Raw genomic sequence first — 12,850 nt, 5'->3', positions numbered from 1 at the left:
AAGCTTTTCATCGTGGATTCCATAGTTGACCTTGATTCAGGTTGTTGGCTCTGAGGGGGTGGCAGTGGCTGTGTAGGGTTTTGTCCCCTATTCTGAAATCCCGAGGGAGCTAGTGGTTTGTACCCTTGCTGTTTGTTCATTGGCTGATTCTGAGAATTTGACCATGAGAAATTTAGGTGGTTCCTCCATCCAGGGTTGTATGTATTTAAATATGGATTGTGGGGCTGTCTCTGGTTGAAGTTCCCTCCATTATTCACATAGTTCATCTGTTCTATGGGGAGTTCACTGAAGCTGTTATACTCTGAACCCATGTATCCTCCTCCATAGCTGTCATCATGTTGACTCTTCATCCCTATAGCATTGGCTTGCATTTTATCAAGCCTCTTTGTGAGCTGGTCAAATTAAGCATTTATCATACTTAGGGCATCCACTTCTAGGATCCCTGCTATTCTCCTTGTATTTCTCCTTTCATTTGACCACACATAATTGTGATATGTGACCCTCTCTAGAAGTTCAAGTGCTTGATCCACTGTTTTCTCCATTAGGTCACCTTCTGCTGCCGAATCTACTGTGATCCTTGTAGAGGGTAGTAGCCCATTATAGAAGTTCTAAACCAGGAGCCAATCTTCTATGCCATGGTGCGGGCATTCTCTCTATAAGTCCTTATATCTCTCCCATGCATCATAGAGTGATTCACCTTCCCTTTGCCTAAAGGTATTGAGTTCAACTCTCAACTTTACAGCCTTTGCAGGTGGGAAGTACCTTGCTAAAACTTGTGAGAGGTCTTCCCAAGTGGTGAATGTTCCAGCTGGTTGAGAAAATAACCACTTCCTTGCTCTATCTCGAAGGGAAAATGGAAATACTCTGAGTCTTATGGCTTGATTAGAGACTCCATTCATCTTGAACATGTCACAAAGGGTAAGAAAGCACTGGAGGTGGTAATGCGGATCTTCTGTTGGTGAATCCCCAAACTGGGTCTATTGGATCATCTGGAGCCATGCCAGTTTTAATTCAAAATTGTTAGCATCCACTGTGGTTCTTGTAACACTAGGTTAGAATCCTTATATAGAGGGAGCTCCGTAGTCCTTCAAGAGTCTCAGCCTGTTGTTGTTATTGTTGGGCATATTTAGAATTTCTGGATTTCCTTGATCTTGTCCTTCATGATTCCTCTCCTGTGACACCCCTTACCCGTCTACAGTATATCCGGGTAAGATATGTCACACGGTGTACTGGCACACTATATTTTTCCTTAATTAATTTTTTTTGTCATAGTTTTGAATATAGTTTATGAAATATAGTTCATTTAAGTCATTTATTGAAATTATAATTTATTTGAGGTTCCGAAAATTTTAAAGAAAATCCGGCAGAGTACCGGCTAAAAATGGAGAAAACAGTTCTTCGGAACCTGTGAAAAACACTTCCAAATAATTTCCAAACAATCCCAACTTCAATTCATCAACAAAATCTCAATATCAAGATATCCACAACATTTCTCAATTTCAATTCTCAATAACCTTTTCATTTCTCAAACATCCATTTCTCATAATACTCATATACAAACAATAAATAAATGCTCAAATTTTGCATTCATAGCCATAACTTTCATTATTTACATGAACATCAGAATACATTACATAAGTTCAAATACATATGAGAAAGTAAAAATTAGCTACAAAATATCAAAATGACACCTAGTGTCCTACCAATGCACTGTAGAAGTTGAGGTGACACGGACATGCGTGCAATCGCCGACAGACTCACCCACTCATGGGTCTACTGGGCTCACGATCTGTATCTCCAGTACCTACACGTGGCAAAAGCAACGCGCTAAGCAATAATGCTTAGTGGTGCAATAGTATAATAAAAGAAAATAGCAAAAAAAATAAGTATGTATAGAATGTGTATGATTTCTTTGTTTGGTATTGGTGTATCCATTATTTCATTATCTTTGTCCACTTTCATTCATTTGGTTGCCCAAGTAACCTACACTAGATGACTGGACTGGATAACGGGTAAACTGGCACTGGGTATCAAGTACCTCGGGCCGTCACACCATCGGTCACATATGCATCTCCCGGCAGTAATGTACCTAACAAGCCGTGATAACATCGCACAAGGCCAAAGCTCAATACAAGGTCGAATGGCTAAAAGCCATAAAATCACGAATGGCAAATTGCCATGTGCGATCGCTAACTGAACCCTATTGGCATGCCAAACTATCCAAACCAATCTTGTTAGGTATACTAGGGCATTTGAAATTTTTAAATTCTTCAATTTGTGAATTTCAAGTTTTGGTGTTACTATTCACCTCATTGGTCAATAAAAATGTTGACTTTTGGATAGACAATATATACATTGACTTTGGCACTCCCAATATACCACATTTTACAATTAAAACTTGTTAGAATTGGTCACCATTACCATTTCTAACTTAAAACCAAGAGGGCAGAAAATTTCAGTTTTTGAAGCATAAGTTTATTGTTCCATTAAGCATTGTTGCAGTAGGAATTTGAAGAAATGACAAACATGAAAGTTGTTCCTTATTTTGTCTAGTTGAATTTACTTTTTTGAATCACTCCATTTGGAGTTGTGTATCTCCAGATATGGCCCAAAAGCCACAGCTGGCCGAATTTCCAAAACTGCAGAATTACCAAATCTACAGTACCATGAACAGTGAGTGTGATTGCATGTTTGAATAGGTTCTGGCCATAATTTGGGGTAGGTTTCTTCATGAAAGTTGTTTTTCTATGTCTTAAATTGTTTCTGTAAAAATTTCAGGTCAATTGACCAAATCTACAGTGAGTTATGGCCAAATGAATAGTTACTGTTCATTTAGTCATTTCTGCAGGTGCTGTTGCAGGGTATCCGGATTGGGGCCAACTTTTGGTCCTCTTGCTTTGGTCTTTTGGGCATGGTTTCTTCAGCAAAAATGTGCCATTATAAGCCTAGTTTCATGTCCAATTGGCTAAATACCAATTGGACCAACACAGCCAAAGTTATGGCTATCTAATTGGACTGGAATCTCAGTCACCATTGCTGCTGTCCCTAGGCAGCATAGTCATTCTCTTTGCCATGCTATTTTTCAGTCCATATTATGGTCAACTTACCTAAAATGGTCACTAATTGACCATTAAAATGTTCTCTAACAATTTCCTAAGCCAAGCCAAATTTTCACTTCTCAAAACCCTAGCTTCACATTATGTTTTCTACAAAATGCCTTAGTTAGCATACCAATTTATTATCCATGTATCTATATATCTTAAACATCATTTCTAATTCACTCTAAGTCCAACAAAACACTCATTCCTATTCCTTCAATAGGGCAACAGAAATTCATGTACACATACACATGAGTTTTGTTCATTTAAATTACATTTTCTTACTAAGTTCAAGTCCCTATTCATGAAATTAAAGAGGTTTAGGTATATAGTGCACTAACCTTTAAGTGGTAGAATTTTCCCAAGCTCAAAACTTCACTTTCTTTCCTTTTCTTGGCTGCCAAACACTTCTCAAGGGGTATAGACAAGTTTTTAGTGAAAGGTGTCTAGGGTTTAAGGTGAAATAAGGAAGGAAATTGAGCTTTAATTGAGGTTGTCAATGGAGGTTTGGGTGTGCAAGGGTTTCGGCTGGTAAGAGGATGAGGAGGAAGGCTGCTAGGTTTTGGTCCTTTTGGTCTTCATTTAGTCTCTTTTATTACTTAATTAATTGGTTGTTTTATTATGATTGGAGAAGGCTTTTTAAATGACATCATACTATGTGATATTTGGCATTTTATTTCATTTTTCTTTTCTTTTCATCACTACTCATTTTCAAATTAATTTTTAGTAATGTTTATTCATATTTTGTGTCATATTAATTATTTACTCAACTGGACAAGTCGGCCAAAAATCACCTCTGAAGGTGAAATGACCAAAATGCCCTCCGTTTGGCTTAACGGGTCAAAATTGTCTGTACCGATTGGAAAATTTTTCTAGGTATTTTCTTGGCATTCTAATACCATAGGAACCTCAATGACCCTTCTCTGGAGTCCCAAAAATTATTTTATGAATTTTTTTCCCGGGTCTAGGGCTCCTCGTTGCGAGAACCGCAACTTCCCTCTGGTTACCCATCGCTAGGGCACCGGCTCGTTTAACTTGGTTGTATTTTATTTCTAAAATTTTTACCAAATTTTTCTTATTAATATTTGAGTTAATTATGGTCCCTCACTTTAGTTTAAATATTTTTCCGGACATTCTAGCTGTCCGGACCGACACTAGTCACCGGAACAATAGGATGTACGGAGTAGTTACCGGGAGGGTGTTACATCTCCCTCCTAATAGTTCTTAGAATTTTGTTTATCTCTGGATCCAAATCAAATACTTCTTCCTCTGGTTTTATTCTAGTCATGTACCAAACCAATCACCTGAGAAAGAATAAGAGAATAAAACAATTTAAACAAAATTAAACAATAAATGAAAATGCCTAAATCAGCTAAATTACTTATTGCTTAATATTACTAAAATTAAACTCCCCGACAACAGCGCCAAAAACTTATTTGCTGGTTTTTCAATCTCGTAAGTGCACGGATCACGAACAAGTAATAAAGTAGTGAGTAGAGTATTGTCCCACGAGGAATTTAATTAGTAAATACCAAACTACATAGTGATTTGGCTGTCTAGGCTATCAAATAAAATGAGGGAATGAAACTTGTCTATTTTAAACGCTAGAATAATAAACTTAAAATGGAATAATCTATTTTGAAACAATTCTAGAATTAAGATTTCACACTTTAATCTTACTATGGATGTAATCTTGTATATTTACTGGATTGAGAATCGTTTGCCTTGATGGAAATTAATCCTAAGATATCCTAAGTCCTCTCTTAAGGCACCTAGGGTGTATTTTAATTAACCTAAATCTTACTTTCATGGTGATTAAATTACTTAAAACCCTTTAAGATCTTTGACTAATTTCGGAACTCCACAGAGGTCATCAGCCTATCTCTAGGTCAGATTTCCTAAGTTTAAAATCTTGATTTTCTAATATTAATCTTCACCTTTCAGTCCTTCAATTAATATTTATAATCAATACTAAGTGGGTATCAACACATAGCATGCATTAAGATCACAAGAAATTGAATAAAGGAACCAATCTCAAATCCAGTAAACAAAATTTAATGTTTGTCCATAATAACGATTACAAGCATTACTCTCCTAATTTCAGAATATGAAAATTACTCACTCATGGTGAGTTCAGCAAACATGATAATAACAAAGTAAAAGACAATAAAAATCCTCTAAAAGAAATAGAAAGAAAGAACCAAAGAGGATTTGTAGCTTTGATCTTGTGGAACTATAGCTAAAGGCTCCCCCTTGATACTGATGTCCTGCTCTTCTAGATGGCTGTGAGAAAGTGATTATACGGCTTTGGGATTTCCCCTTGTCTTCTTTTCTTTTTCTATTATCTGCAGCCTCTGTTTATATTGAATGGCCTAGGGTTTGGTTTTTAGAGTCCCTAAGGTATTAGGAGTCTCTTCTCTCTGTCAAAAACTGCAGCTGGAGCAAAATCAAGAAGTTGGTTGTCGATGGATACATGGCCCATGTATCACTACATGGCCCAGGGCCCTATAACTAACTGGTGTTCTGAAGGTTTGCATCTCACAATGTCATAGAAGGTTACACGGGGTGCAGGAGGTTACATGGGTCCAAGTACATAGCCCGTATACTTTTATTCTACAGAGAATTCTTCAAACTTGGCCAGCAGAGACTTAAATGAGTCTCCATAATTTACACGGGTCTAAGTACACGGCTCGTGTATTGCGTTTCTTCCTTGTCCTTCTCTGCTTTCCTTTGGTAGCAGGTTACACCAGTCTGTGTCTTTGCTTACACGACCCGTGTAAAGTGTATCAGCAACACTTCTCTTCCCTTTGTGTTTTTCCAAGCTTTCTTTTGTACTCCCATACCTTGGAACTTCATCCAAACACCTGAAATGATATAGAAAACATGGAATTTAGAGTTTGTCAATGGAAATCACAAAAGTAAATGAAATTAAGGACTATGCATGAGATTGCTTGCCTAAATGCTATGAAATAGTATACAAATGTGCTTAAAAATATCTATATAATACAAGTGTATTAGTAGCCTGCGAAATGGAATTTTAGGAAAGATTACAATATAGAGAAAGGGCAAATAGCCTTATATAGTTGTGGTAATGCAGTAGATGTGGTACCTATCTTACAGTTAATGATGCTGTAGAGTATAGTGATGTCTTCTCAAGAGAGACAGAATAGTATTACTAATATAATGATATGTGGAATGATGTCCTAAATGGGACTCTGGAGTGTGGCAAAGAACAGTTGGCTTAGGTATCTTGGAGACAGTATAAGTTTCATTGTAGGAACCATAAGTGATTGGATCTTGATGGATGAAAACCCTTTGAATTGAATGATGGGTTATGTGAAGGCAGTTTTGGGAAACGTGGTTAGGGCTTTAGAGGTTGCATTTCAAAAATTTTCTAGGATTTCATGCAAACATACAAATGTATTATGATCCTAGCCAACAACTAATGCCCTAAAGCATGTCAAAACACTCTTTTAACATGCATTTGATATTCATTTGCCATCAAGGATTGTTGATTAACTATTAATCAAACCAAACCCTAGTTTTAATAGGGATTGAAGGAGACTAAGCTCAAAGGCGCTGAATCACACTTCTTACTCCCTTAGGTAGTCTCCAAGAGCTCCACTTGTAGCTCCTCTAGCTTGTCCATCACAAGCTACCACCAAGGTCACCTTTGATAACCCATATCCTCTCTTAGGTGTTTGCCAACTACTAACTATTAGGGTATTTGCTTTAGGTGATATTTTAATGGATGCAGGTGGCTAGAAATAATTTCTAGAGTTTTTTATTCAAGAAAGAAACAAGCTTTCTTTCAAGCATCAGTGGAAGAAAAACAAAGAGAGAGAACCCCCTCTTGTTGCCGTCCAAGGTGAGAGAGGAAGAAGAAGAATAAATTTTCTTCTTATCTTCCATTTATATACAAGAGACAAAATAGTTAATAGTGTGCCACATGTCAAGATCCTATTTTATCTTGCTTTTAGTGTGTCTTAATCTCATTAATCCACTTGTCAAGGCAAGATTAAATCATCTAAATGTCATCTTCTATCACATGGAATACAGATGGCACACATCAATAGGTGCCATGTGTAACCATCTCATGGTGCCATGTGTCACCATGTAAAATTATCATTTTGCCCTTGTATTGAATTTTGAGTTCTCAACCCAAAATAGTAATTTCTCTCTCTATTTAATTTATATCACATATAAATCAATTAATCAATTAATCTCCATTAATTAATTTCACTATTAAATTCATATTTAAACTCTTTAAATATAAATTCAACTTTTATCATACATCCAATATTCAAGATTTGGTTTCAAGTTATGCTAGGGACTTTGCAATCTTATTGTAAACCAAATCTATTTAAGTAATCAATTAAACTCTTTAATTAATTAATTAAATCATAATTAACTTGATGATTAACTTGTGTAGGTGTGTGACTTACTAGGCTCATTACTAACTGGTAATGAGAAATGATATTAACTCTTAATATCATTAGAACTGTTCTAACCCACAAATGATTTGTCCAAATCATTTTAAGCATCTTATAGACCATGGTTGACACCTAGCATAGCATGCCATAGCCACCCCATTAGCAATAAGAAATATCTTAAAATGAACCTTTAATCATACATCACAATGCACTAAAATCCTTCCGTATTATATCCCTATCCCATTAAGGGTCATGGTTGAGTCAATCCCCTTATTGTGGAATCTTATGCACTCATTTGAAATCTGATTCTTGACATATAAGACTTTACCATCAGGAAACACTTTTCCTAACAAAGTCATCCATCCTGGCCAGGAACTTAATCTTGCTAAGAACAGCTCAAATCCGCATAGAACTTTTAACCCTATTTACTCAAGGCTACGGATCCCCTCTTGACTGAACACCTGTCCCAACATATGACCAATCTGAGCCAACACACACCAAAATATCCATACACAATATAGATATATAAGTGGTATCAAACTCAAACCAGCCATATAAGAGACAACCGTGTCATCTCAGGTCTAAGGATTATATACACTAGTATGACACAAATAACATTTTATTGACTCGAGTAAATGCCATGTTCATGTTATCTATTCATCACAAGTTTGACCTACTTATCTTGTAAGTGCCCATTTTATTTATCTTGATATCTCATATCTCACCATTCCATATACATCAGTATCTCATACTGATCAATGGAAATAAAAAGAGGTGACAACTCTTTGGATATAATGTGCCCACCAAAATATCCTTCAGCTGCAAACTCTGATTTATAGCAAATATTCCATATATTTTGTCACTCATATTCTTATCTCATAAGAATAGAATATATAATATATTGCTAATGGACAATTTCAATTAAATATGTTATTAAATATACACAATATTTAAATGAAATGTTTATCGCCATTAAAATATTTACAATGCTACTTACAAGTTATAAGATCAGTGTATGCTCTAGGGCACACATAACTAACAATCTCCCACTTGGACTAGAGCTATTCATTACAATATCTAAGACCCATCTTTCCAAGATGTTTGGCTAATTGTTGCTGTGTCATGGCCTTGGTTAGTGGATCAGCCGGGTTGTCAGCCAAAGCTACTTTCTGCATGGCGATAGCGCCTCTTCCAACTATTTCTCTGATAATATGAAATTGCCGCTCTATGTGTTTGGATCGCTGGTCAGACCTAGGCTCCTTTGCCTGAGCAATGGCTCCATTGTTGTCACAGTAAAGAGGAACTATTGACTCAATGGAAGAACCACTTCCAGTTCTGAAATGAACTTCTTGATCCAAACAGCCTCTTTTGCAGCATCACATGCAGTAACATATTCAGCTTCGGTGGTGGAGTCTGTTGTAGTTGTCTGCTTGGAACTTTTCCAACAAACAGTGCCTCCATTATACTAAAATACAAACCTTGAGACAGACTTTTTGTCATCAATATCTAATTGGAAATCAGAATCTGTAAATCCTTCTAGTTGAAGTTCACTTCCTCCATATGTCAAGAATAAATCCTTAGTCCTTCTCAAGTACTTAAGAATATTCTTGACAGCTATCCAGTGTTCCAAACCTAGATTGGATTGAAACCTACTAGTCACACAGCGTAGGCAATATCAGGCCTAGTACACAGCATGGCATACATTAGACTTCCTATAGCCGAAGCATAAGGAACCTTAGCCATCTTTTCCCTTTCTTCAGCAGTCTTGGGAGACTGTTCCTTAAAAAAGTGAATCTTGTGCCTAACTGGTAACAATCCTCTCTTGGAATCAAGCTTGATGAACCTCTTCAACACCTTTTCCAAGTAAAGCCTTTGGGATAATCCTATTATTCTTTTCGGTATATCTCTATAGATCTGAATTCCTAGAATATAGGTGGCTTCCCCAAGGTCTTTCATAGAGAAAGTACTTAACAACCAAGTTTTTACAGATATTAGCATACCAATATCATTGCCTATCAGTAATATATCATCCACATATAACACCAGAAAGGTAGTCATACTGCCACTAGTCTTTTTGTATACACATGGTTCATCAATGTTTTGAATAAAATTGAAAGTTTTAACCGCTTCATCAAAACGTTTATTCCAGCTTTTAGAAGCTTGCTTAAGACCATAAATGGATCTCTTAAGTTTGCACACCTTGGAACCTTCCTTGAATTCAAAACTCTTGGGTTGTTCCATGTATATGTTGTCCTCAATAACACCATTGAGAAAAGCGGTTTTGACATCCATTTTCCAAACCTCATAATCATAGTGTGCTGCAATAGCTAGAAGAATCCTTATGGATTTAAGCATGGCTACAGGAGAGAATGTTTCTTCATAATCAATTCCTTCCCTTTGGCAAAACGCTTTTGCTTTAAGCCTAGCTTTGAAGGTCTCTACCTTTCCATTAAAACCAATATTTCTCTTGAAAACCCATTTACATCCTATGGGTATAATACCTTCATGTGGGTTTACAAGATCCCAAACTTGGTTCTTATGCATGGAATCCATTTCAGATTTCATTGCTTCTAGCCATTTTGAAGAATCTATATCTGATATAGCTTCCTCATAACTAGTAGGATCATTTTCATGATCAACTTCTTTATGAATAAACAACTCTTGTTCATTCTCATGAAGAAATCCATATCTCTCTAGTGGATGAGATATTCTACTAGATTTACAAAGAACCAATGTTGTAGATGTATTATCTATAGGCATAGGCTCTCCCATTGGATCAACATCCATGGGTGTAGGTTGTTGGTTATTTGTGGAATTCTTTAATTCCAATTCTATCTTCCTTCATTTGCCACTTTCTTGAATAAACTCTTTTTCCAAGAAAATTTCATCTCTACTTATCCCAATTCTTTGTGATTGTGGAAGATAGAAATAATATCTAAAACTATCTTTTGGATATCCAACAAACCTACCTTTTTCGAATCTTGCTTCCAATTTATCAGTTTTCAACTTTTGATAAAAGCTGGACAACCCCATACCTTAACATGTTTAAGGGATGGTTGTCTTCCATGCCATATCTCATATGGTGTAGAAGAAACTGATTTAGTTGGAACTCTGTTAAGAATATACAGTGCAGTCTCTAATGCGTATCCCCATAAGGAAATAGGCAAATCAATGAAGCTCATCATGCTATGTACCATGTCCAACAAAGTACAATTTCTTCTCTCTGACACACCATTCAACTGTGGTGTACCAGGAGGGGTCAATTGTGAAATTATGCCCTGTTCCTGAAGGAACTCATCAAACTCTATACTTAAGTATTCACCACCTGGATCATATCGAAGGACTTTAATACTTTTTCCTGTTTGATTTTCTACTTCAGCCTTGAATTCTTTGAACTTTGCAAAGGATTCAGACTTGTATTTCATTAAATAAAAATACCCAAACTGAGATTTATAATCAGTGAAGGTAATGAAGTAGTTATATCCACCTCTAGCCATTTCTTTAAATGGCCCACATATATCACTATGTATGAGTTCTAAAATATCTTCAGCTCTTTTCCCTTATCCCACAAAAGGAGATCTGGTCATCTTGCCCTAAAGGCAGGACTCACAAGTTGGTGATGGTTCATTTCCCAAAGTGAATAAAATCGCCATCCTTTCCAATTTCGGGATCCTATCTTCTACTACATGACCCAATCTTAAGTGACAAAGTTGTTTTAGATTAAGGTTGACATTTTCTATTACATAAATTTCATATTCGATGCTTGGAACTGTTTTGTATTAATTATCAACATAATAAAGACCATTTTGCAAATAACCCAAACATATAACTTTATTACCATAATAAACTGTACATACATCATTTATGAATCTAAATTCATAACTGTCTCTAATCAAACTAGATGCAGAAATTATGTTTTTATACATGTTGGGTACATACAAAACATCCTTTAAATACAAAAAATCATCATCAAAATGATTATTTACAATAAGAGAAGTAGATCCGATGGCTTTGGCATCAACACTTGATCCATCACCAATCTTCAACCTCACTTCTCCATGATCCAAGCTCCTAAGATTTACTAGTTCCTGCACATTAGAAGTTATATGTGAATTAAAATCAGTATCAATGACCCAAACAGAATTAGTATGACAAGTAATACCAGAATCTAAGAAACAAGAAATAGTTATACCATCAGAAGGTCTTACCTTCTTATTCTTTACCAACTCCAGGTATTCTGGGCAGTTTCTCTTCCAATTCCCATTCTTTTGACAGTGGAAACACTTTCCTTTGTCAGTAGGAGCTGCTTCTGCCTTCTTCTGCACAATTTTTCTCTTTTTGCCCACTCTACCAGAAGGACCAGGGACAGAAGATGGCTTCTTCTTATTTTTTTTCTTCTTTTTCTTAGTCTTACCAGAAGAAGAAGAAGCAACAAGTGCCACTTCCTTTCCCTTCCTGCTAGGCATATTGCCTTGAGCAATTACAAGAATGTTTAAAAGACCAGCCAAAGTGCATTCTTGTTTAGTCATATGGAAGTTTGTGACAAAGATTCCAAAAGACTCCGGCAAGGATTGAAGGATCAAATCTGTTTGAAGAGAAAAGTCCATAGAGAAATCAAATGCCTCCAACTGCTCTATACGCCGGATCATGGTATGGACATGTTCTCCCACATCCTGGCCTTTATGCATTTTCATTCTGAACAGTTGTTTAGATATCTCATATCTAGCCAACCTACTGTTTTCACCAAACAACTCTTGAAGGTGACTCAGTATTTCAGAAGAGGTTTGCATTTTCTCATGTTACTTCTATAACTGATTAATCATAGAAGCAAGCATATAGCACTTGGCTTGCATGTCATCTTCATGCCACTTTCTCAAAGTGTCATGTTCTTCTTCTGTGGCCTTAGGTGGCAGTGGACTAGGAATTTTAGAATCAAGAACATATCCTATACGCTCAAGATTAAGAACAATTTTCAAATTCCTCAGGCAGTCAGAGAAGTTAGGTCCGGTGAGCCTATTTTCATCTAGTATGCATGATAACGGGTTGGACCTTTGTGCTATAATTATCAGATGTTATTATTACCGAAAAAGCAAGATTCAAATTAAACATCTTGTATCAAGTAAATTAACCACCAATATGATTATGGTCTTTTAATCAAATTAGTCCTCCCACTAACTTGGCGAATCCTACACTTCCAAAGTAGGAAACGAAAATCCTAGTTGGATGGATTTCTAGTGGGTGATTGAATTCTTATATATTGTTAAATATCCTCAAATCACATTTTCTTGGATGCTATTAACAATAAATAAGTGAACAACA

The 12,850-nt window shown here is 36.2% G+C and overlaps 1 non-coding gene across 1 annotated transcript; it reads left to right on the top strand.

Moving 5' to 3' along the window:
* The first annotated feature begins 630 nt into the window (after positions 1–630).
* On the top strand, positions 631–737 carry LOC131175795 (small nucleolar RNA R71). Its single transcript, XR_009145985.1, has one exon. It is a non-coding gene; the product is annotated as a small nucleolar RNA R71 (small nucleolar RNA).
* The last annotated feature ends 12,113 nt before the right edge of the window (positions 738–12,850 follow it).

This window comes from Hevea brasiliensis, chromosome 17 (genome assembly GCF_030052815.1).
Source record: "Hevea brasiliensis isolate MT/VB/25A 57/8 chromosome 17, ASM3005281v1, whole genome shotgun sequence".
Taxonomy (NCBI): domain Eukaryota; kingdom Viridiplantae; phylum Streptophyta; class Magnoliopsida; order Malpighiales; family Euphorbiaceae; genus Hevea; species Hevea brasiliensis.
The sequence above is the reverse complement of the archived record's forward strand: the minus strand, read 5'-3'. Positions and strand labels throughout refer to the sequence as shown.